The 12,375-nt window shown below is 39.6% G+C and overlaps 1 long non-coding RNA gene across 2 annotated transcripts; it reads left to right on the top strand.

Annotated features, from left to right (window-relative positions):
- Window positions 1–1,671: 1,671 nt before the first annotated feature.
- LOC135263030 (uncharacterized) lies at window positions 1,672–3,821 on the top strand. 2 transcript variants are annotated; one of them, XR_010332374.1, is made up of 4 exons: window positions 1,672–1,884; window positions 1,994–2,330; window positions 2,620–2,749; window positions 3,178–3,821. It is a non-coding gene; the product is annotated as an uncharacterized LOC135263030 (long non-coding RNA). The 2 variants fall into 2 exon arrangements; XR_010332373.1 differs by having other exon boundaries at window positions 2,620–3,821.
- The last annotated feature ends 8,554 nt before the right edge of the window (window positions 3,822–12,375 follow it).

A 12,375-nucleotide genomic window follows, 5' to 3' on the forward strand; every position in this document is an offset into this window, starting at 1 on the left:
TGCATTTTTGACAAACATTTTTGGCATTTTTGGTTTCCTGATCTTGACAACCAATCAATTTGTCCTATTTTCCTGTCAAAAAGGGTGGTAAATGTCATTCTCCATTTAAATTAGCCCTCGAGTATTACAATTACCAATTGTCAACGAGGCTGTATTTTTTCGCTGAAAAGATTTGTTCATTTGGTACTGAACAAATTTGGCTCTTTGTTAAGTCATACTTCAAGTTTGTCCAATAAGCTCACTGCGAAGTGTAAGCTTCTCTGGCTCTTCTGTCTCTTCTGGCTCACTTGTTCAGGGTGGAGTTGTTCAACAAGTGGGCTGCTGCAATGAGTTATAGCGAACTCTTGCTCTCAAGCTCAGTGAATAGCATTCAGCAGAGCTGATATGTCTGTAACCTATGTGTACTCTCAGACTCAAAATCTCAAACTATTGACAAACTTGTTCACCCTGAATATTTCTTAAATTATATTTATAATTTCTTTTTCTGTCTTAACATTCTTACACTGTGTTTGTATATTAAAGAACTGCTATTGGTCAGACACAGTTGCACATGCTGTCTCTGGGTTAATACCTGTTTGGTTGACTGTTTGGTTGTGAGTCCATAATTATATGGTACAGACCTCTGCAGTAACAACAGCACCCACAAATATGTGAAAACAGTAAGCATTGTTGAGGGTTTTGGGAAGTTCAGGGTGACACGGGGACTCAAACCAACAACAAATGAACAAAACCACATCTCTCTTTAGAGCTTGGCGAAACTTTCAGATCAGCCCTCCCAACCCCTGGCCAACTGTGAACTGTTGCTCAGTGCCAGAAAAACAATCCAAATCACAATTCCAGAAACAGGGTCAGGTAAACAAGCCAGGTCACTGATTCAATTTGGGTAATCCCACAGTACAAAGAAGGACTAAATCTGATTTGGTTATGTGCCAGTTTTCAAAACTCTTCATTCACTACAGTTAGCACCAGTACTTTGTATGGGTGGCAGTCCAAATTACTTTAATGCATGCCAAAGAGCTGAGCAGAGTTTTACTGTTATTTATTATCTGTGATCTGTGTTCCACTGCCACAATATTTACTTGGAATAGAGTCCTTAAGAAGTTTTATTTGTTCAAAATAGTTAAATAAGGCTTAATATACATTTTTGTCTTAATAGAATGTATTAATTTTTAAAAGAAGAATTGCAGTGTAACAGACACAATGCGATCATTGATTGACTTCTCTGGAGGACAAAATATGTTGAAATGTTTTTGTAAACATGCTTACACACAGTTTACGATCAAATGTGATCATACACATGTTTCGTGAATGAGGCCCATTGTTTGCAGAAATTAAGGGTCCTTTTTTTAAACTGCAGAATGCAAGCAGCCTGTAATTTGTTGCAAATATTTATGGCATGAGGAAAGCACAGCCTACTGTTTTGAAATGTCCTGTTTTGTGCAGTTAAGTACTGTTTTGACATCATTTAAGAGGTACGTTTGTCCCTGTATTTATTCAGATGATGTTGCATCCGAAATGAAGCAACAGTGAAAAATTGAGTAACGCTGATGTGAAAGTGCTTATTGAGAAACGTATTTGTTATTTTGTCAGCAGTCCATTGATTCAATTTCACTGATGTGGACTCCACAGGGCTGCTGGCTGACTCATCCTGTTATGACATTGTCCCAGCATATGGGTGGGTCTCGCAGCATAGTTTTGAATCCGGACCTCGTTAGAGCCAACTGTGGCCGAAAGCACTGCAGGCGAGAGTGGTTTCAGACGGCGGGACGTCCGTGTCTCATCGCACACCAGCAGATCTCTCTGGTTGGTCAGGCGCTCGGCCTGCATGCACAAGCCGAAAATGACATGCCCTCCTCTGGCTCAAGGCCTGCGTGAGCCTAGCTGGTGGGTTGCACGTTTTGATCGCTGATAGGAATGGACACAGTTGTGCCCAGCAAATTGGAAGAAAATTGCGGAGAGAATAAAAATTGCCAACTGTATTTCTTGTGCTCAGAGTTCTAGGCAGCTGGCATCCCGTTTCCACAAAATATTTGTGGTCCGAGATGACTTGATGGGACTGGCCAATCGTACCCATGGTGCCAACATCTAGAAAGCCAGGAAGGTGCCCGGGGTGACTGCTATCGACTTTTATTAAGAAGCCTGTATGTTCCACATCTGCCATGAGCTCAGGTCTCACAAGCACACACCCTTTATGTGACTCTATTCTCTTTCATCTGAGCATATAATATTTTCTCTAGTATGATTTTATGTTTTTCATGTTGACAATTGCAGTGGTGAAGGCTAGGAGTGACCTTGAATTCTCAGAGGATTTCATCAAAGTACCCATACAGGTAAAGTAAAAATGCTCTTTGAGTTTCATATGGAGGCCAACACTTCATGTTAAATAACAGTGTTTGTTCTGTTTGTTCTGCGCATGGAAATTATCGGCAAAAATCGAAAACTAATTCAGGGGGTTGTGGATTGGTCTGGAGTCGTCAGAATTGGCATTGAGACAGAGACTGACAAGAAGGCCCCACAGGATGAGGCCTGTGCTTGTCAGTGAATTGATTTGATGTACAAAGACCATAGAGGCCTTCTTTAATGCCACAAGTACGAATCTTCCTTGCTCCCTTGCCCCAGTGCTTGTCAAATATGCTGCCTGGTCTCTGCTTGATGATGACATGGCCTGGTCCCTTTTGCCTTCGTGGAAACAACGGAAAGCTTCACAAACGCCTGAGTGCTGCTCGACCATCATCTGAATTGCTTGAAGGTGAGGGCACTGCCTTCCTGTCATTCGCAATAGGGTGTCAAGTTTGCATACCTCACAGATGGCAGGTCTGACGTGGGTATTTCTGCAGTCCTGCAGGCCTTGTGAGCACTGCTTGGGCTTCTGGGTGTGGAGGAAGAATGCAAGGGCTTTGAATTACTGGGTTTAACCTTAGAACTTTTTGTCAAAAGTGAGTTATTTAAACGGAAAGCTCTTGGTCATGTTATTTTGCTATAAAACATATTAAACACATGAAATAACATTTCTAAATATGAAAACTAACAGACATGCAGTACAAATAAAATCTGTTGTATGGGACTCTTATAACAATGCTGTGGTATGGGTCAGTTCTAAAGCTTTGTCTCAAGACTATGCTAATTGAAAATGTTGCCTAATAATTGTAAGCTCTATATTTTTGGCTGAACTGTAAGGTTGACAGGCAGCTTCCTCCAGAAAGTGGATGAGCTCTGTATGGTGAGGTTGCAGGTTGACACACAGCTCCAGAAGATCCGTGGGGGGCCCGGGACCTCAGGAGCCCCAACAAAGTGAAGGGGTTCATCACAGACAAAGCTTTAGGGCCCCTTGTAAGGGGTAGCCCTTTGGGGCCAGGGGGGCAGGGTAAACAAGCTCCCAGCTTTTCATCAGGTGCACAACTGTGAACTACACCTTCAAGGTGAGAAAGTACACCAATGAAATTCTGAGCGTTGGTAGAGTAGCTACATCTGTTCAAGTGTACCTAACTGAAATGAAAAGGGATCCTGAATGTGATTTTGAAGCATACAGACAATGAATAATGAATGAATTGAGTGTTGCATTCTGTGTGGCACACCTGCAAAGTTTCCTCCTTTTACCAGTGGAATATCTTTACCAGTGGAATATCTGTATAGTTAGCATGGCTAATTTGCACTAGTGCAATGTTGTATACTTTCACTGGTCTGAGAATGTTGTTAGCCAGGTATGGCACCCTTTCTCGGATAATTCAGGTGGCTGTACTTATGTTTCACCTCCACTGAAATTGCTCTGGATATGAATGTCAGTTAAATGAATGTAATGTAATAAAATATAGGTGAATTGTTCTGCTTGGCAGTACAGTGACACATGCAAAGGCATAATGTTAATTCCAGTTCAACTGCTTAGTGCAAGATGTAGTCACGGTTAAAACCATAAATTTCACTAAAAAAAAAAGGCATTTTAAATTCTGTTCACAGTTAGTCGCGTTGTGAGGTTTTAAAAAATTTGCATAGTGCCTTCCCACACGGTGCTTATTTTTCTTGCTTAAGATTAATTTTAGATATAAAAAATCTGCATTACTCAAAGAGGTGTCGTGTCCCCTTTTAAAATTCAGAAGAGTTTTGGGGTATGACTTTTTATTTGAGACTCCAGATTGCTATAAATCATTTTACACGCATTCATATTTCCCCTTGTCCTCACATCACAGCACCTTTCCCACCCGGTCTCATTAAAGACAGTGCCCTGCCTATTCCGGTCCTCACTGTTCTTGGCAAGCGGTGCTGTTTTTCCCTTTTGCCAAACAGCAGTTTGGCTAGACTTGAATACATTAAGCAAGTTTGAGTAATGTGGAAATGATGATCACAGCACTTCCTTGCAGTAATAAATGAAAGTCTCGCCCTCTTAAAAACATCCGCGCGGTGTAATAAAATATACAGCTCCCGCAATGTGAACTTCACATTGTCACAAAAAGGCACCCTGGGATTCTTTATGCGGTATATGCGTTCCTCTAGTCTCTTCACAGCAGGAATATCTGCGCATGACAGGGACCAGTTGCCACACAGAAAATGCACATTTTTATCAGTTTGTGAGTTTTTCTGACTTGTAGGGAATTATGACATCCACTGGAATGAGTCCTGGTCACATAAGGCTAAATGACCATTTAGCGCAGGTTAAAAAAAAAATGTGTAGACTACACTTGTGTCACATTTGTTTGCCTGTTTCCCTTTCCGTTTAAAATAAATGATGGAGGATAGGAGTGTAGTTACTATATGAAACCACCAGATGTCAGGCCTTTGCCTTTGGCTGCAATTTTGGGCTGAGTTGTGTAGAGAAATGAACGCAGGTGGAAATTAGTTTCATATAAATTTAGCTTTAATATTAGGAAGTAGTTTTTCTGCACATCATGCTATGTTATTGCATGTAATAGCATGCTGGATAATGTAGTCTTCCAGAGACCATTGAGGTGTTCAAGACCAGGTTTGACATAGTGCTCCATACTCTGTAGACCAATGGTTTCTAAACTGTGGGACATGGACAGGGTTGAGAAGGATCACAAGACACACATGAAAATAATTAGTACACAGTACACTTTACATTGACTTTCACACAAGTTAAGTTAAACACGGTATTTGTTCCAATATATATTGGGCAGCCATTAAGATGTGGGGCACAGACATTGCATCCACTCATTTAGTGAGTCAAGGTTTCAGAAAGTTTGAAAAATCACTAGATTCAACAGCTGGAAAAATTGTAAGACTTGATTGGTTGAATGATCTGTTGCCATCGTGAAACTAATGATCTTATGGCTCTAATAAACTTTTTACAATTTGAACCTCAGGGCACCTAGATTCAGGTCCCCAACAGGGGCAACAGCCAGAGGCCTGTCAAGGAACGTGGGATGATGAGAAAGATCAGGGGAGCCCCTGCTAGATGTCTATTATTTATAATGAGAAATGGTTGAATGTTCACAGTGTAGACTGGGTTATAGCATACAGAAAATGGAAGTACTGTAACCAGGGCATTGCAAACTTGGAGGTTTGTGCACTTGGAATATATCCCCCTGGCTTTTGTGTTGCTGTTTTCTATTTTTATTTGGTCATAGCATTTTCAGTTAAATTAAATTTTCCTCAACAGTGCCTTGAGTGTAATATTTATTTAAAAATAAATATTAAAACAGTAAAGCCTTTATTCCTTTAAATATAAAGTCATACTAATGTTTAACATACTAATATCTTCAAGAAAATATCATTGAGGTAATCATTTTATTTTGCTTTATTAATTTAATCATTTATCAGTTTCCTCGCCTTTAAGCCTATGGTGAGAGATTAGTGGTAGTGTTTTGCTCTGCCTGGTGTAAAGGACTGTTGTATGAATCCACTGGGTGTCACCCTTGTGCCTGACAAAGTAGACCCTGTGCATTTGTGCTATGATTGCGCAGCTTGTGTCCGTCCAGCTATGAACTGTCTCTGAACAGCTCTGACAGGTTTGATATTAGCCACAGTGTCTCCTCCTCTACTTGTGCGACATGATGCACACCAATTAAACCGTGAAAGTACAAACACTCGCCCAGTGCTGACAGAATTATAGCCATCATCTGGATGTTCCAGAGAGTGACCTAGTTTCACTTGGTAGCAGAGGCAGCAGGAAGCCTTAGATAGCCTCTGCCTTTGCTCTGTAAGCTGTGTTTCTGTCACTGAGTGCCTGCATTTAACTACCCCCCCCCCCCCTTCCCCTTCCACTACGGTTCCCCTCCTCCTCTGACCTCAATGCACATGTCTGCCACAGAATAATTAACAAATGCAGAGGAAATTAATGGCAACACTTAAAACCGTGCCTGGAGTACCATTTAATTAGCATATAATGACAGACTTGGTACATTCATTAAAGTCTATTATTAGTCAAATGGGTATTTAGCTCCATTTAACTTTTGCTGCTGTTTTACAGAAGCTTAAAAGTAAGACCAGTGGTCTTGGAACCCTATTAAGATGCTTTAACAATTGCAATTATAGACTGAAGCATTATTGTAGCTCAGTTACATGTCTTTAATACATGTACATTTTGGCATTCAGCAAACACTCTAATACAGAGTGACTTGCACAGTTTATTTTATTTATTTATTTCATTTTATTTATTTGCATGCAATTAATTTGAACAGCTGGATATTTACTGAAGCAATTCGGGTTAAGTACAGCAATGCTCCACCTGTAAATCAAACCTACAATCTTAGAGTTGCAAGTTCCTTAACCATTATGCTGCACTCCCTCCAATCATTTATATTTTTCAGTGCAATGAAATAATTTGAATAAGTGCATACATAAAGGTGTTCCATATTATAAATATAGAACTGATCAGAAGTGCAGCTAATCATTTCAAATTTTGTCCAGTATAAATGCAGGTTTGTTTTTAGTAGCAGTCTTTTGCTTTAGTTCTTTTTGGTTTTTTGTATGCATACTATTCTATTTCATTTATTTAACATTATACATTTATTTTTCCCATTATGTAAACTGCTCCAGCAGTTAATATCATAGTATTACCTTGTAATAATTACATTGCATTTTCTGTGCAGCACCTTAATACAGCACACACAGCTGTACCATCTATACAGACATAACATTCATGACGTATTTTTGCTGTGAAAAACCACTCAGCAGAACTGTGCCCTGTCAAAAGTAGTAGTTCTTCCCCCTCTCTCGCTTACTTTTTTGTTTGTTTTGCCCATTGATATTCATTTATATATTTGAAATGTACTTAGTTCCTCATCTGTGTCCCTGGAACACAGTGGAGTTTTTATTTAAGTGAGTGTATATGTTAATGTGTTGGAGCTGCCTATGATTTTTTTTTCCTTTCTGAAAAAAAAATTGCTGTGATAAGCAGTTTTGGCAAATTCCAAATTCTTTGTCTGTACTATTGATGTGAGGACCAACGTGCCAAGCTTCCTAGATGGATTGAACAAGACATTGCTCAACCAAGGAAACTGGCCCTCTGCTGTGCCTGTAGGATTGGCCAACATACTGTTGGCTTAGATCAGTTTTCTGAAGAAATACTGTACCTCCAGCTCTTCCCAAGCACAGCTGACCCACAGCTAACAAGGATTAGTGGAAATGTGGTTCACATTCTCCTCTGTTCCAAACACCGCTCCCTGTCTTTTTCTCTCAATAAGTCCCTACATATTGTCTTCAGACCGCTTTTCTTCCAGATTCCTGTATTAACAGATTATTCTTTTTGCTGGGCTTTTTTTACCCCTCTGTCCATACCATGTGATTCATTGCTATCATCCCTGTCTCATGCTGGGGAGGGTGGGGGGCGCTCTGGGGCGATGCCCTCCAGCCATCGTGACAACCGTCTGTGAGGGCACGCCGCTGGTGTCATCAACATTAGCATGCATGACATCTCCCACCCTGCTGAGAACTGAGTGGAGCTTAGCACAGATGATGAGAGTAATGACTCACAGGAGAGGGGAGAGGAAACAGCGCTTCTGTATTCCAACCCAAACCCCCCCCCCACCACCTCAACCCCCCACCCTTCTCTATCATCATCGCTCTCTGCTTCGTCTCCTAAAGCTCTGTCATTCTGCCAATTCAAGCTGAGATCCGCTACATCACAACAAGACTAGAGTCACTCAAAAGATTCCACGCAGGTGCGGCAATCTTAAGACTCTGTATTGAAAATGTTGGAATTATGGAACAGAACGGAACGTTGAGCAAGGCATTGTTCCGTTGTTTCTGCATAGCCAGCTGCAGGGCTGTTTTTGAGCCTGTTGTCCAGGATTTATAGGATCGAATAAAACGGAGAAGCAGCTCACATACCAGCATGCTTCCAGAGAACTTAACCATATGTGTTTGTTGACCAATTTAGGTTAAACGACTTGATATGCAAATGGACCAAACAATGGATTTAATTATGCGTGTCTTGCAATGTGAACTTCTCAGTTCATGTAAAGTACACTTACACTGGTTTTAACATATATAATTCTTTATTTCCTACCCTTGGTACTCCATACATCATGAACACAAAATGCAATATGCATTTTAAGGCAATTATTGCTAATAAACCATAATAAAAGAAGAAAACCTTATGAATCTGTTTTCCTTCTGAGTTGAAAAATGTTTGTACTGAATATACTCAGTATGGTTTTGTCTCTTTCTTCATGACTAATGGGATACGGTCTCTGAACTTCCTCAAGATTGTTTTAAATGAGGCCTTTGTACCATGCTAACATTTAGCAAAACAAAGAGCTCTTGTTAATCCAGCCTTGGGCTACTAGAGCTCTTAACAGCATGGTCAAATTCAATTTGTGCATTTGCGGAAAGAGTTTAATACTAATGTCAGATGCTTGTCTCCTAATGTATTTTGATTAGCATGACACTGTCTCCCTCTAATGAAGCATCAAGTGCCATAGTTCTAGCAGATATCACTTTGAAGATGGGAAAAATGCTACAGAATGAGTGGTTTCCCTTTCATTGAAAAAAAAAACTTTATTTATATTAGCATTAGCAACATCTTTATATTGTTGTCCCATCCTGGAAAATTAAGGGCTTCAGGGAAAATATATATCATTGTATTTACTCATTTGTTTTGTTTTATTTATTTTATTATTATTTAATCAAATTTGGCAATTATAGAATACAGATACAGTATAATGATCTCTACACAGTCTGCAGCCTGTGCAGTAAATGAGGTAATTTAAATATCGTGTGTGTTTTAAAACTGACATGGGATTCATTTAGCCTATAGGCTACAAAGTGGTAGCCAGGGGGCATCATATAGTTTACATAACATGTTTGAGCATGGCTGTATAGTTACTGTTTATACTGTTTAATTAGATAAAATTACATAATTTGTCATTTTGCATAATATTTATATAATAATTTCAAACAAAATTTAATGGGCTACACTTTGTGACTAGGAATTGAGCATATATAGTCAAAAGCATAGAAGAATATTATATTATTATATTCGTTAATTAATTATATTATATTATAGTTATTCCTTAGCCCAGGCATGATCATACATGAAAGCATTTATAACTTCTTCTCTGGGTTGTCACTGTCACCCCGGATCATATAGTAAAGGGCAAGGAGAGAGATTAGGGACAGACAGGCAGTGAGAAGGAGTGACAGATCAGTGGCAAACTTGCCGCCTTTACACTATCACATGTCTCAGTGATAGTGTCACTATGTCACTGTGACTACACCATAGCAGCAATAGTGTTAACCATATCAAAAATGTGTCTTTGTATCAGACATTTGTGAGGACTGACTGCAACAATACTTTTTTTTGTAAGTTTAAGAAATAAAACCAACTTCTGCAACTGGTCTAATTGCCACGTCCAGACCCCTCATCTGTATGGGGAGTGAAAAGGGACATCATTGCATGGAGGTAATGTGATGACAGTTTCCTGCTACTATGTATTTTATTCTGATGGTTAAATAATAGGTATTCGCAGTTCCGTCAGTAAAACTATTGTTGATAGTATTAGCTCTGAAAAATAGTGTCAACGTGCCTGTGTTTCTATTTTGTAATCATGCTGTTACCACTGTGGGATACACAAGTTAATAAAGGCATCAATTGTTGCATTTTGCAGCAGGTTCAGTGACAAATATAAAAGTGATGGAATTCTAGCAGGTTCAGTTGTTTCTCCAGTATAAAATTGAAATTTGAATAAAAATATTGATACAAATAGAACTAAAGCCTCATGGCCAGAATGACCCAAAAAATAAATCAAATATACACAAAATGACCAACAACAATATTCTTGATGGAAGGTTTAATATGTATTTAATTGAATATTATACATTAAAAGACTTATAGCTTATAGAGCTAAACTTGGCACAGCACAATTTCAATCTGCATTAACCTTCATCCTTTAAAAGAATGATCGGAGCATAAAAGACTTTGCTCTGAATCTTCTTCACTAATTCGCATTATATACAGATATTGTACAGGGCTGTGTCACAATCCTGTTAAGAGACAACTTTCCATACAAACAGATCATTTTTATATTGTATGAAAGCAAAATAGGAATATGATTTAAAGAAAAAAATGTTTTAATTGAACATGATGTTGAATTATTTCAGTACAAAGACACTTGTTTTTGCAGGTTGCAATTCAAAGTGCAGTTCCAGCACATATTTTGGTGCCATTAGGTGATTAAAACAGGAGTATGGATGCACTTTGGAGATTTATTTTAAGTGTAAATTTTGGACCTGCAAAGTCCATCAGACAGTTGTATAATTGCGATTCTGTGATAAACTGGTGTTTTTGTTTCTGTACTAAGCAAGAGGGAGTCATTTTGTAAAAAAAAAAAAAAAATTTTTAAAGAAATTGAAAAAAAGGGAGAGAAATTAAAATTGACTCAGACTGAGTAATTTTATGGGTGTTTGTTTCTTGGTCTTACATCGCTACATAAACATAGCACCCAAAACACCATCTGACTACTAATGAGCAATCCTAAATGGTGTGCAGTGAATAAATAAATGCTTTCAGCGATCAGTCACTTTGTCCCTCACTTCTGTTACAAGCCTGACCCGATGTCACCCAAAAAGCTTGAAATTCATCCTTGAGCCTTCCATCCGAATCCTGCCACAAACTAAATTCTGTGGTCAGACGATCGGAAAGCCATGGCGGAGTCTGGCCTCGGGGTTAATAAGAGCGGAAAGCGAAGCGTTGTGGGGATTCTGGTGTTACACGGCAGTAGCCAGCTGTGTCGTGGATGTGTCCCTTCACCCCTACTACCCTGCACGCGTTCTTCCACTTTCCTTTAAGCACCTCCTCAAGGAAGAGGCTCTTAATTCTCTCACTGCTCAGTGGCGGCTGGTAATAATGTCAGACATCCTGTGGTGTAAGGCAGAGACTCACCACAGTGCTGCCACCTCTGTCATATATTCCCAGAGCTGAGCAGGTTAAGCTTGCAATGTGGCTGCAGTAATGACTGTTTCTTCAATGGGTGAAAGTGACAGGGCCATGTTTGGACGTATTTTAGAAGGGCACTTCATGCTGTTCTCTGAAAAAAGTCTGAATCTTGAACATAATTATTATTTTGGGGGAAAAAGAAAGTTTAAGAAAAGTATTTGAATTATTACTAGGGAAATTATTACTCTTATCACTGGACATATGGAAGACACACCAATACCATGATACTTAAAAAAGAAAAATGTGTTGTCTTTGTTGTGCTTTCAAGTCACCGGTTGCAAGATGTGGTTGTCTGTATGGGAGACCACAGATTGTGAGAAAGCATTATCTTCTTATTTACAGCAGGGGGAGCTGCTGCACCAGAGCAGCACACTGGCTGCAAACAAACACAGGAGAAGGAACTCCTTACTAAGACCAGATAATACTGAGCGGATTGAGTTCATTAATGTCCCCTCAGACCAACATAAAATCATTTTAAATAAATAAACATACACATACAAACAAACACACACAAAGGGAAAAAATAGATAATTCCCATTCAGAATCCTTTTTTAACTGGAACTGGCTAGTTAAAAAAAAATCTGAAATGGAATGAACAAAAACAATGATCATAAAGGTAAAGCATTTAGAACAGAATGTTCTCAAAGGTTCAGGTCTGTGTAGCGCGCTGAGCTGGTGAATGTGGACAGTGTGTTCCCAAACAAAGACATTTTCTGCGGGTGTGGATTTACTCCAGGAATTTAAAATATTTTCGGTCCTGTTGGACATTTTGTAAGGGCTCGGCTGACCGAACAAAGCACTTGCGGTCAAGCTGTCCCCTGCCATCAGGCCTGGCAGCGCTCCGCGATGTCAGCGGAGGGTGATCGAGGGCTGAAAGCCATCCAGGGAAAGTGGATGGAGCTTCACTCCACCCCCCCCCCCCCCACCCGCACACCCCCGTGCCACCCGCCTTCATTACAGCCCTTCTCAGTTATGCATCACTTATC

The sequence above is a fragment of the Anguilla rostrata genome, chromosome 9, assembly GCF_018555375.3.
Source record: "Anguilla rostrata isolate EN2019 chromosome 9, ASM1855537v3, whole genome shotgun sequence".
Classification (NCBI taxonomy): domain Eukaryota; kingdom Metazoa; phylum Chordata; class Actinopteri; order Anguilliformes; family Anguillidae; genus Anguilla; species Anguilla rostrata.